This window comes from Thermobia domestica, chromosome 3 (genome assembly GCF_964235325.1).
Source record: "Thermobia domestica chromosome 3, izTheDome1.hap1.1, whole genome shotgun sequence".
NCBI classification, from domain to species: domain Eukaryota; kingdom Metazoa; phylum Arthropoda; class Insecta; order Zygentoma; family Lepismatidae; genus Thermobia; species Thermobia domestica.
The window spans coordinates 57499583-57510734 of record NC_137456.1 but is presented as its reverse complement, the minus strand read 5'-3'; the positions used below and the strand labels follow the sequence as shown (position 1 = coordinate 57510734).

The window sequence follows — 11152 nt, the reverse complement described above, 5'->3', positions numbered from 1 at the left end:
TTTTGTTGAGCTTTAATAAGATTTATTGATTCTTGGATAATTTTCTTTCGTTTTTCGCTAAAAAATATTGCATAACTTTTTTCGCTCGTTTTATTACCCTTCCAAATTTTTTGCAGAATATTATTGAGAAGAAAATTTTCTCCATCTGGCAACATTGTCGATTGCTTCTGTATCGAGATGACGTCAGCTCCCGATCTGATCTGTGGCGCAAACTGATAGGAAACTTGTTAACCTGTCCATCAACAATGTGCGCAGCAAGTAAACCCCAATTACAGTGAATGATGAACGGCGTCCGACAGAGGCAGGCGGGAAAAAATAAGGTAGCCTGCTCAGACAAAGAAGAAAAGGAAACGAAATAAGATATAGATGAATGAAAGAGTACGTAATTGAATACTTGAAGGATCTCTTTTGTAACAACATGACAGGGCAAGCACGAAAGGACAACAAATATCATTGCAACTACCCTTCTTTATTTCCACTTCCTGTCTTTCTAAGGTTTTAACGTAGTTCCATTCGCAAATATCACTTGCTGGTGATGCCGTACGTTGTAGAAGTGAGTGCAACTTTTAGACTTCAAAGTTCCACTATGAATCAGTATGGGAAATGTTATAGGACTGTTCTGTCCATCCATTCGTCTGGCAACAGGAATCAAAGTAAAAACTGTAAAAGAGATAGAAAGATAGTTTTTCATATGGATACAATGTCCCAAGAATAGAAGACTTCACCCTTCTTAACCCTATATTCAAACCGGAAATGGTAGAAATCAACCATATTCGGTTTCAGTATAGAACAAAAGCTATGATAAATAGTGAGAAGATTCAGTGTCCCAGAGGAAGTTCCAATTCCATTATCTATCTACTAAAACCGGAAATGAAGGAAATTACAACTTCCTGTATCCTGATTCCTTAGACACAAGAGTGTCTAATATGCAGCCATATGTTCTTGATTTGGATTCAGCGTCGTTTTCCCTCTATTCCAACCAGAAGTGACAGTTGTATAACTTCCAGGTTTTAATGTTGAATCCCCTAAATTTCAAGGTCTAAGATAATTTCACTTTTTAAAAGAAAGTTGCAGAGAACACTGAACTGATCCCCTTATTCTCACCCCTGGTCAATTCAAATCCGGAGCGATATGATAATTATTAATCCTAAGAGAAGAAATTGTTTGTTTTGAGTACTAACCTAGAATGATTTTCTAAGCTGGAATGAATTTATCCGTAAATGCAGATTTCATATAGTAACTTTCAATGCTCTTCATATAGTAACGTCGTAGCTGAAGGTCTAATCAACCTAGGCACATGGAAAACGAAGTAGGATACTGAGAATAGAACGAAGGTTCAGAAAAGGTTTGTCGTACGCACATCCAGCGAATCATCCCCTCAGAAAAGCGCGGAGGAAAATGATCACCGTTTTATTCTGGTCTGCAATATATTATAAATGAGCTATCACTGTCTTAGATTTCTTCTAAGGAAAATTTGCATCCAACCTACGATTCCAAATTGTAATTCTCTCCAAAACCCTATTGTTTTCTCAACAATCATACACAAAGCAGTGTGTTACTGTACACAGGGCATCCTGGGTGACAGTCTGATGACCTAGTTTCGTGTACATAGAGAAAAATGTTGCATTGACCGTGTGGCCTAATGGATAGGACTTCGGATTCGAAGAATGCAGGTTCGGGTCCTGTCACAGTTCGTTTGTACTCTAATTATTTTACCTTTATTTTGTAGAAGTCTGCCATGCTTTGTAGAAGTATTGCCCAGCTCCGTCAGGGAGAACGGAGCGAGTTAGGTGCTCTAATTCACTCAGATGCTCATGAAACCACGCATCAACAGCTTCAGCAGTATAAATGTTTGCATCGTCACCTTAGAAAAATTGCGTCATTCAATGCTTTGAAAGCTAATCGTTCACAGCTAATTCATGGCTTATTGGATGATGTCCCAAATTTTGGGAGGTGCAATTTAATTTAAATCCGTATAGAAGTAAATACAACCATGAGCTGTACGAATTGTACAAGAATGAAGACATAGTTACGTATGTAGGGGTAAAGAGGTTGCGATGGCTCCGTCACCTATACAGAATGCCAACAGAAAGTGTAGCTAAAAGAATATTTGAAGAGAAAATGGAAGGCAAGAGAAACCGAGGAAGATCAAAAAGCAGATGGTGAGAGATTCAGTATTAGGATATATTAGGGAACTGAAGATTCGAAACGGAAAATCGACTGTGGAAGCAGATCCTTATACCCTATGGAAGCCAAGGGTCGGCTAAGAGCTGTAGTGCAGTGAAAGAAGTATTTAATGCTATCACATTGAACGAAATTAGACAAAATCCCATAATTTTAGATAACATCTTGCAGTCCGATGAAGCTTCTTTCAAAGTATCTGATCATATTAACAGACATAATTCTCCTTACTTGTACAGTGACATTTAACATTAGAGAAACAACTATACCAAAATCATGACACTGTTTAGGGTGGAATTTCAAGTTCTGGTGTTTTAGAGTTTTTTTTTTAAGGGGGGGGGGAAGGATAGGATAGTCAAAGCGAGAAGTAACTCGAAATTCTAACGAATCAAGTTGTTAGAATTACAACAACAGCTGATTACAACAGCAGCCTAATTCACATGTTTATTTCCAACAAGATCGGACCGTGAATATCTCGATGAAGTATTTCCTGAGAAATAAATTAACCAAAGAGGGTGAGTTGATTAATTGTTCATCTGACTTCTTTACCCAGTGGATTTTTTCATTTGAAGAGTACTTAAGAACAAAGTTTATAGTCGAAAACCGCGAAGTGTCGGTGATTTGAAAACAAAAATACACCAGAGATGTTTTTCGAAAATGAGTAAAATAGTTTGTCAAAGAGTAAAAGGTAAACTTCAAAGTTATGCAAATTGTGGTGGACAACAACAACAACAAACAAATGAAATCTTTAAATTTTACGTCTCACTCTTATGCCCGCTAGGCTAAAAGAGACGGGATGGTGAGAAACGAATGAAATGAAGAAAGTGAGAGGAAACGGGAAGACCCGAGGAAACCTACTCACACAGGGTTTAACCACCACAAAGCTCACTTGGCGCGAGCTGGGATCGAACCAAGGACCCCGTATACCAGAGGTGAACGCTCTACCACTGAGCCGAACGAAACAATAGTCAATAGTGTAGGCACTCAGGTTCCCTTGCCCCAAAAAGTTCAAGGGACAAAAGTCGACTGGAGAAGTGTTTACAACATTCTTCTTTGATAAGGATGGAGTCATATTCATAGACGCCCTGCCCAAGGGTCAGACATTTAATGCAGAGTTTTACTCTGGATCAGTCACAAAACACAAAGACAGATTGGAAGTGCAACGCCGCAGAAAATTGAAAGAAGGAATTCTGTTCCCTTAGGACAATGCCTCTGTCCATCAAGCACTGCAAACATAATTGGCATTGCATGATCTATAGGGTTTCAATGTCTAGATCGTCCATCTTATTCTCCAGATCTAGCTCCGTCAGACTACTGCTTATTCTCGAAACTCAAATAACACTTGAAAGAACTCCATTTTCGATCTGATAAGAGGTGATTAGTACTAAGGAACAGTGGTGCGATGAACAAAAATTGGAGCAGCGTGCAAGAAAGTATATTGAACTTCGGGGGAAGTTTGTAGAAAAAAACTGTACAATTTCATCATTCCAAGTGCACTCCTTCTGGGTTAGGCCACGAACTTTTCAGCAGCTCCTCGTATATAATTACAATTACAAATACTTAACAAAATTACAGTTACTTAACGTACAATAAAAATCGTCTACCACTAATACACTGTTGAATCCTAAGAGCGCACGCGGAGTGGGAGAGGAGATTATATATAGAGAAACCGCTCTCCATCCAAGTCCAGAATCGATTAGATGCAGAATCGACTATAGACTAAGCTCTACTAATCAGTAGAAATGACTTCGCGATTGGGAGTGTTACCATCTCCACACACTTCAAAGGAAAAATTCCCTGCAGTAATATCAGTATCAGATTAACTAAAAAACTGATAACAATTCCAGAAAACTGGGACGTATAGCAACCCTCTTGATCACCAAGGCTTTAAATCGAAACAGCAAAACGTTGAAAGTTTATTATTATTATTATTATTATTAGCTTCTTTCTGAATGGAAAATTCTAAATACATCAAAACCAATACTCATTTCACACAAAAAACTAACTATTAATTAATTTTGATCAAAACATAGACGACTTCTACAAAATAAAGGTAAAAGTACTAATCGACCGTGACAGGACTCGAACCTGCAATCTTCGGATCCGAAGTCCGACGCCTTATCCATTAGGCCACACGGTCAACATGTACAGTTGCTTGAAACTAGGTGATTAGAGCCTTGTGAGCCCTGTGTACAGATATATACTGCTTTTGTGTGTGTGTTGAGGAGACAATAGATTTTTGGAAACAATTACAATTTAGAAACGTAGGTTGGGTGCAAACTATCGTTTTTTTAAAAATATCTAAAATACATGTAGTGATAGCCAGTTTATAACACACTGTGGACCGATAAAAAAGAATCATTTTCCTCCGCACTTTTCTGAGCGTTCGGATATCTCAATGTGCATACGGCGTAACTTTTCTGAATTTTCATTTTGAGTATCTTACGTCTTGTTTTATGTACCTAGGCTGATTCAATTACGAACATTCGAAAGTTATTATATAAAATATGATTTTTTTTTTCTAAAAATCGACTCGGAAACAACATGTGATGATTTCAGGGGATTATCCGGGAAAGATTTCTCCCCGGAGCTACGAAATTCCCTAAGAATATTTATATTTTCGCAGTACAACTTTTCCTATGTAGAAAGTTACCCCTAGAGTTGTCTTCTGAAATTATTACTGGTTCCTTTGCAGAATGGGTATTAGTAACCAAAAAATTTAAAAAAAATACATAGTTAAAAGTGTCTCGATTCAGATTTAATATGACGGCCAGCTATAGGCCTACCCTTTATGTTACACGTGGAATTAAAGAAAAGAAACAAACAGAACATGCTTTAATTTTTATTCGTGCTCCGAATGTGAACTGTGAGGAGTCATTTAACTATCACTAATCTAAAAGATTTTACAATTTCAGTTAAAATCTTAAACTTCGAAATATATGGATGAGTGGGACTCAAAATTAGCTTATTTCCTATTATATGAGCCTTCATCAGGCGCACCGACGCATAGCCACAGATATACAGGCCTTAGAGCGCTGACATCACGAGGCTCATACGTCATAACCGGTAGGGCCAAGTCATATTAATATCGCACTGTTGTTTGTTTGATGTTTTATTGTAAATTGTGAAGATAAAACACACCATTGTAAGCAAAATAGTAGCAGTTGTAATAGAAGCATTAGAAGATAACGTTAAAAATAAAAGGTAAATCAATATATTTAGCTTAATCTTTAAATATAATATAGAGTTAATAACTCCAGCAGCACTTTTGATTTCATAGCTTCATCTACAGCATAAATAGAAGAGATTAGTTTTAATATCTGGTTCGCGTGCCTTTGTGGTAATTTATCGATAAGGATCGTAAAAATCATAAATTATACAACACTTATTTATTCTTGCGCCGGCAAATAAAAGAGTGAATGACATGTATACTATAGCCTGGAAAGATAAGATAGATTCATTATTATAGACTGTAAGTAGTCAATATGAATCAAAAGTTCTGAAATAGACTTTAATTGAATATGGTACGTCCACACACCTACAAAAATCTATTTTCAAGAAGTGTGAACAATGAAACACTGCAAAGAATTTGTGTAGAATTTTTTTTAGTGTATTAGGTGCATTATGAACAGTGCACACAGCTACACCTTATACAATACCTGTACTCAATTATATAAATGCACGTCGGAAATTAACCATTTTAAAATTACATATGAGTTGTTGAAAAGCAGCCATAATATATCGTATCAATTGTATCATGATTATTTAAATTTTTGAGTGCGTATTTAGTTTGATTTTTCTCATGAATGACTTAGCGGTGTTCATTAAGTTGGGTGCGGATAAACAGCCTGTTCCAAATTGACTTTAATTACTTACCCTTCTTTTTTTAACCTAGAAACACTCTTAGTACCTAAGATCGTGTTTAATATGCGGCGTTGCATTGCCCAACACGAAACCCTACCGATGATGTCACATTTTTGTCCACAGGCCTGTATATCGGTTGATACAACCGAAGGCGCAAACGCTAATAAGTAATCCAAGAGAGCTATACCGCGTATCGTAATGAATCAAGACTCCTTCAGGGAAGTACTGCTTCCCGAAGTAGGAACTAAATACACGGTTCTGATTGGTTGATGTTATCCGTTTCTCGCCATGTTACATACATATAGCTGCTGTCAATCCTCCTGGTCGAGCGTCCTAGTACAATGGGCTCGTAATGGAGATCGCTTTTGGTGTGGGTTCAAACCCGCCCCAAGGAAAGATTTTTTAATTTTTCTAAATTTTCTTCACATTTTTTCATTAAAATAAGATGAAACTAATATTTAAAAGGTGATTTACTTACGTTTCGCGTGCAGTTTTGCTATACGGATCCATAGTAAGTATTAGTAGTAGGAACGCGTTAGAAGCCTCGCAGGGCTCATTTTGTTCCACCTTGAGCTATTGTTTAGCTTAAGGAAGGAACAGCTTTTTCTCCTACTCTTTTACGATATTCTATTCCGATTCGGTCGTTTTATGGCTTCATACGTTAAATTGGGATCCATAATATAAGTAGTAGTAGGAATGGGCTAGAAGCCCCGCAAGGATTCGTTGGGTTCTGTTCTCAACATAAAATGGACAATTAATTCCACTTACCTTTACAGTTTGTACAGTCCGCAGCAAAAAAATCTGCAACATGAGCATGTAAGTTTATTGTGAAACGACGAAGTTTCTTGCTCCAAAATAAGTGTGCAGGAGAAGACGCCGAGATTTCTCCTGCGTGATTCGTGCCACGTAGACGTTATGTTGATTCCCTGGGTTCTTAGGCGTAGTTTCAGAATAAACTTACATGCTCATGTTGAAGATATGTTGCTGCGGATTGTACAAGTCCCCTATTGTTTTTTTTTAAAATGTGTACGATACTTTCTTGACTACTTAAACACCACTATCAACTCATTTCCCCTGTAAATCATCTTGTTGTTTGCCACTTTTGGCGTCCCAATACCAAACAGTTACCCTACCTTAACCCTTTGTTATAAATTTAACCTCAACTGCTTCCTTGTGACCAACTTAAAACAGCTGGCTAGGGTAGCGCGCGAAAAAATTACTTCCGGAAGTATTACTCTTCCGAAAGGGTCGTAATGAAACCCCGGGCATTTACTCCACACCACGCTCCGCTCGCCTTCACAGCCAATGCTTCCCATTTTACACAAGCTGGGTGAAATCTTACACCGTACCCCAACAAGAATAAAATAAGTAATAAATCTCTCCCCGCCGTGAATCAAAATCGGCCCCTCTATTTGGTAATTAGGACACCTTACTCTTTCTCATCTCTCTTTAATGTAAGTACTCCACTGCGGGTCTTTTCAGTATTAATGCCCTGTATAACAATAACGCTGTCCAAAATTTAAGATTGGATGTGAAATACCGGTACTAATAAACGAAATGGAGATACCAAAGGACAGAATGTTGTCCATCACAAACGTACTTGCCCAGGAATCGAATCAGGGACCTCACTCACAAGAGATAGACGCTCTACTACTGAACCACAGTGCTACCAGCTATAAACTTGAAATTTGGACAGGGCATAGAATTTGTGATGTAAAATGTCTCACTGAGAAATAACTTTCGGAAATTCGACGGGGAAGGAGGGAACAGAGGTGTGGCGATTATTAATACGGTCGGGCATGCAATTGTTAAAATAAGATTACCTATCTCGAAATCCCTTAAACTATTAAAGAGAAAGAACATGAAATAGATAAATGGATGCAGATTTATTATGCGGATGCTTAGATTTGTAGAATTTACGGAAGAAATTTGAAATAATATTTAAATAGAGTAATGTGTAAATAATGGAAATATGGCGTGCACTTACCTCTGAGATGCGTGTTTATATAAAAATATAGAAATGTGTAACGATCTAAAAAACGATCGTTACAAATCTGATTTGTTTGGACTACATTGTCATTACTTGATTCTTTTGTAAATACTTGTTCATTTCATTTTAAGATTTGCTGTTACTAATTTTTAAATGTTATTATCAATTTTCAACTCAAATTTTATTAAAATGTGTCGATAAATTATGGTTTTCTGGAATACTAAATGAATCACTGGGCGGAAAGTGCTTTAAATTCTGTATACATGCATTTTTATCTTTTTCTAATTATTGATCGATTGAAAGATATACAAAATAAACAGTGAAAGTTGATAAACGTAAAATCGAATTAATTTGACATTTAAAGCCAAGTTTTTAAGTGCTATTTAATCAAACTGCCATAAAATATTGAAAATTATATTATTTTGTGCAGTAACAATATAAACGGTAAGACGTGTTTGTGGAATATCGTTGAGATGTACTATAATATTAGTTGCTAAGAGCCTAGCCCCGCCTACTTCCGTATCCTAGACTAGCAGCGTTCACCCCGCTTCGCTGCGGTCACCCCGGAACGCAATAAACTTTGTTACTTAGATAATTTTTACTTTTTCGCTTTCAAGTGATATGATAAAAACCATAGAAGATTGCAGTAAATCTTAACATTATATCGCCTGTCATTTATGTTAACCCGCCCCGCTTCGCTGCGGTCATCCCGGTGCTGGCATATTGTAAAAGTGTCTGTAAAAATAAGCAAATCAATTAAAAAATTTTAAACAGAAGATTCAAGCTATTTTCCGCTGTATATCGCCTGTCATTTATGTTAACCCGCCGAGTGACACGGTCATGCGGGTTGCATATAAATACGTTTATTTTTACCTATGATGAACTAATAACAAAGGATTTGTACGTTATGGACACTTGAATGGTCAATTATCTCAAGACACTGGTAATTAAAAATTAAAGTGATATGATAAAAACCATCTAGGGTCCAAATCCTAATAACCCCCCAAAAATGAAAGAAATTGGTTCAGCCGTATTAGCGTGATGAGCGGACAAAGGATTTTGTACGTTCTCTTTTATATATATAGATGATTCCTAATGTTAAATTATTAAGTTAGATTTTACATGAAATAACTATTTTATTAAATAATGAGTTTCCTGAATCTGGAAGGCTAATATTACAGCTTATGTTCAAAATACGAGATGGATGTTTTTAAATACGTATTCTTAACCGTTGTTATACAAATCTCCGCAGTCATGTACCAATACGTCGCTGTCTTAAAATAATTAAAGAATTAAATATTATAAATAATTGAAGTATATACGTCGAATTCTTTATAGTAAATGAAATAATCAAGGTACTTGCTGTAGGAAGTAAAATGGTTATAAGATAACGGATGTATTCTATAATCCGGATCGTTTGAAAGCAGACAGCTGTAATATAGCTTTTGTATCCTGGTAATTGAAATAAGCATTAAAATTTTTGGAACTGAAATTTGGATTCTGTATTATTATTGTTATGATTGTTAAATGCTGTGAATCTACTTCCACGCATGATATCCGGACCTGCTCGACTGGTGCTAATTGGAATGGAAGTCCGAAATGCAAATAATATAGAAGTTAAGGTTTCTTAGGGCAACGAATGGTTGTTACTATAGAAAGAAAATGAGAAGTACTAGTGAGTGTTATAGAAAATAATTTAGCAGTCACAAATGAAAGTCGAAGATGGTATCCATGTATTCTCCTGTAAGGTTATTGGAGATAGATGTGTAGTTCATGAAATTTTTATAATAAATTACAACTAATATTGTACTAAAGTAGTTTTTAAGCAATCAAAGTAGTTTGTGGTTTTACATCCGATACGGATTGGTACGTAAACAAGTGAATGTGAAGTGTAACATTTTACATAAACACTCACGTTCAGAGAGCCATTAGGCACAGTGTATAAATTAATTGAAGGAGAATTAGGGTGTACGAAAGTGAAGAGTTAAGAAGCGGAACCATTGAAATCTTGTTGATGTAGTATGTATCACACTGGAAGATTATTAATTATGTCCATTCCGGAATTGTGAGCAATGGCAGTAATGTGTGATGTAATGCATAAGCATCAGTGCAAATTGAGGAGAAAGTTGGAACTTCCTGATATTTGGATAGATAAAACACGATACACGATAAAGCCAATAAGACGTCTATTGGATTAAAACATTCACGTGAGTGCTAACAGAAAGAACTTTAAAAGGCAACCAAGTGCACTGGCGGGAAGCGTGCCAAGATAAAACAAACGTACTTTAAAGTGAATCTGCAGTGGAGAATCCAAAGTGCACACCTCAAAAGTGATTCCTGAAGCACAGAAAGTGAATGCAGAGAGAAAGAAGTATGTCTTAATGAATTTGTGTATGGATCCGTATAATAAATCTGCACGGATAAATGTACAAAATCATTGTTAGAATTGGAGGATCAGATTGTATTTATTGAAAATATGGTTAAAGAGTTAGAGAGCAAAGTCAATGGTCGGAATGTATTTGGTGCGAAAAATGTTGTAGCGTGGTTACGTTGACTAAGGTAAGTTTGTTTGCAAATGACGAAATTTTTCGGAATGATAATCTATGTCCGGATGTCTGTAACAACACTCATTCTAACACAACAGTTAGAGCAAGTGGTTAATGAAGTCTTAAGTTGTGAAAGAGATCTAATTGTAGAAGATGCGATTGAAGAAAAGGTAATTAGGGTGGATGATAATGAGTTACCGGAAATCAGGGAATAAAGTGATTCTTGATATCTTAATAATTGGAGTAATGAGATTAAGGAGATTGATAGAGCCATTGGTAGAATTTGGGATAAAACAGAATCAGAGTTTGTGGAACATACAGAGTGTTATAAAACGATTTGGAGAATATATGAGAAAAACAGTGATGAGGAATAGGGAAAGTAAAATGAAATTAGAAGTCCAAGTAAAACACATAGATATAATGCTCAACATAAGTATGCTATTGTACAGAGTGTGTATTATAAAGATCCAGGTATTCGGATAAATTTGTTTTTAACTATAGAGATATACATAATGATCAAGAAAATACTAGTATAGAGTTCGATGAATTCGTGAACTATATTATGAATTAT

The 11152-nt window shown here is 36.2% G+C and overlaps 1 non-coding gene across 1 annotated transcript; it reads right to left on the bottom strand.

Moving 5' to 3' along the window:
- Positions 1-4248: 4248 nt before the first annotated feature.
- On the bottom strand, positions 4249-4321 carry TRNAR-UCG (transfer RNA arginine (anticodon UCG)). The gene has a single exon. It is a non-coding gene; the product is annotated as a tRNA-Arg (tRNA).
- Between the last annotated feature and the right edge of the window lie 6831 nt (positions 4322-11152).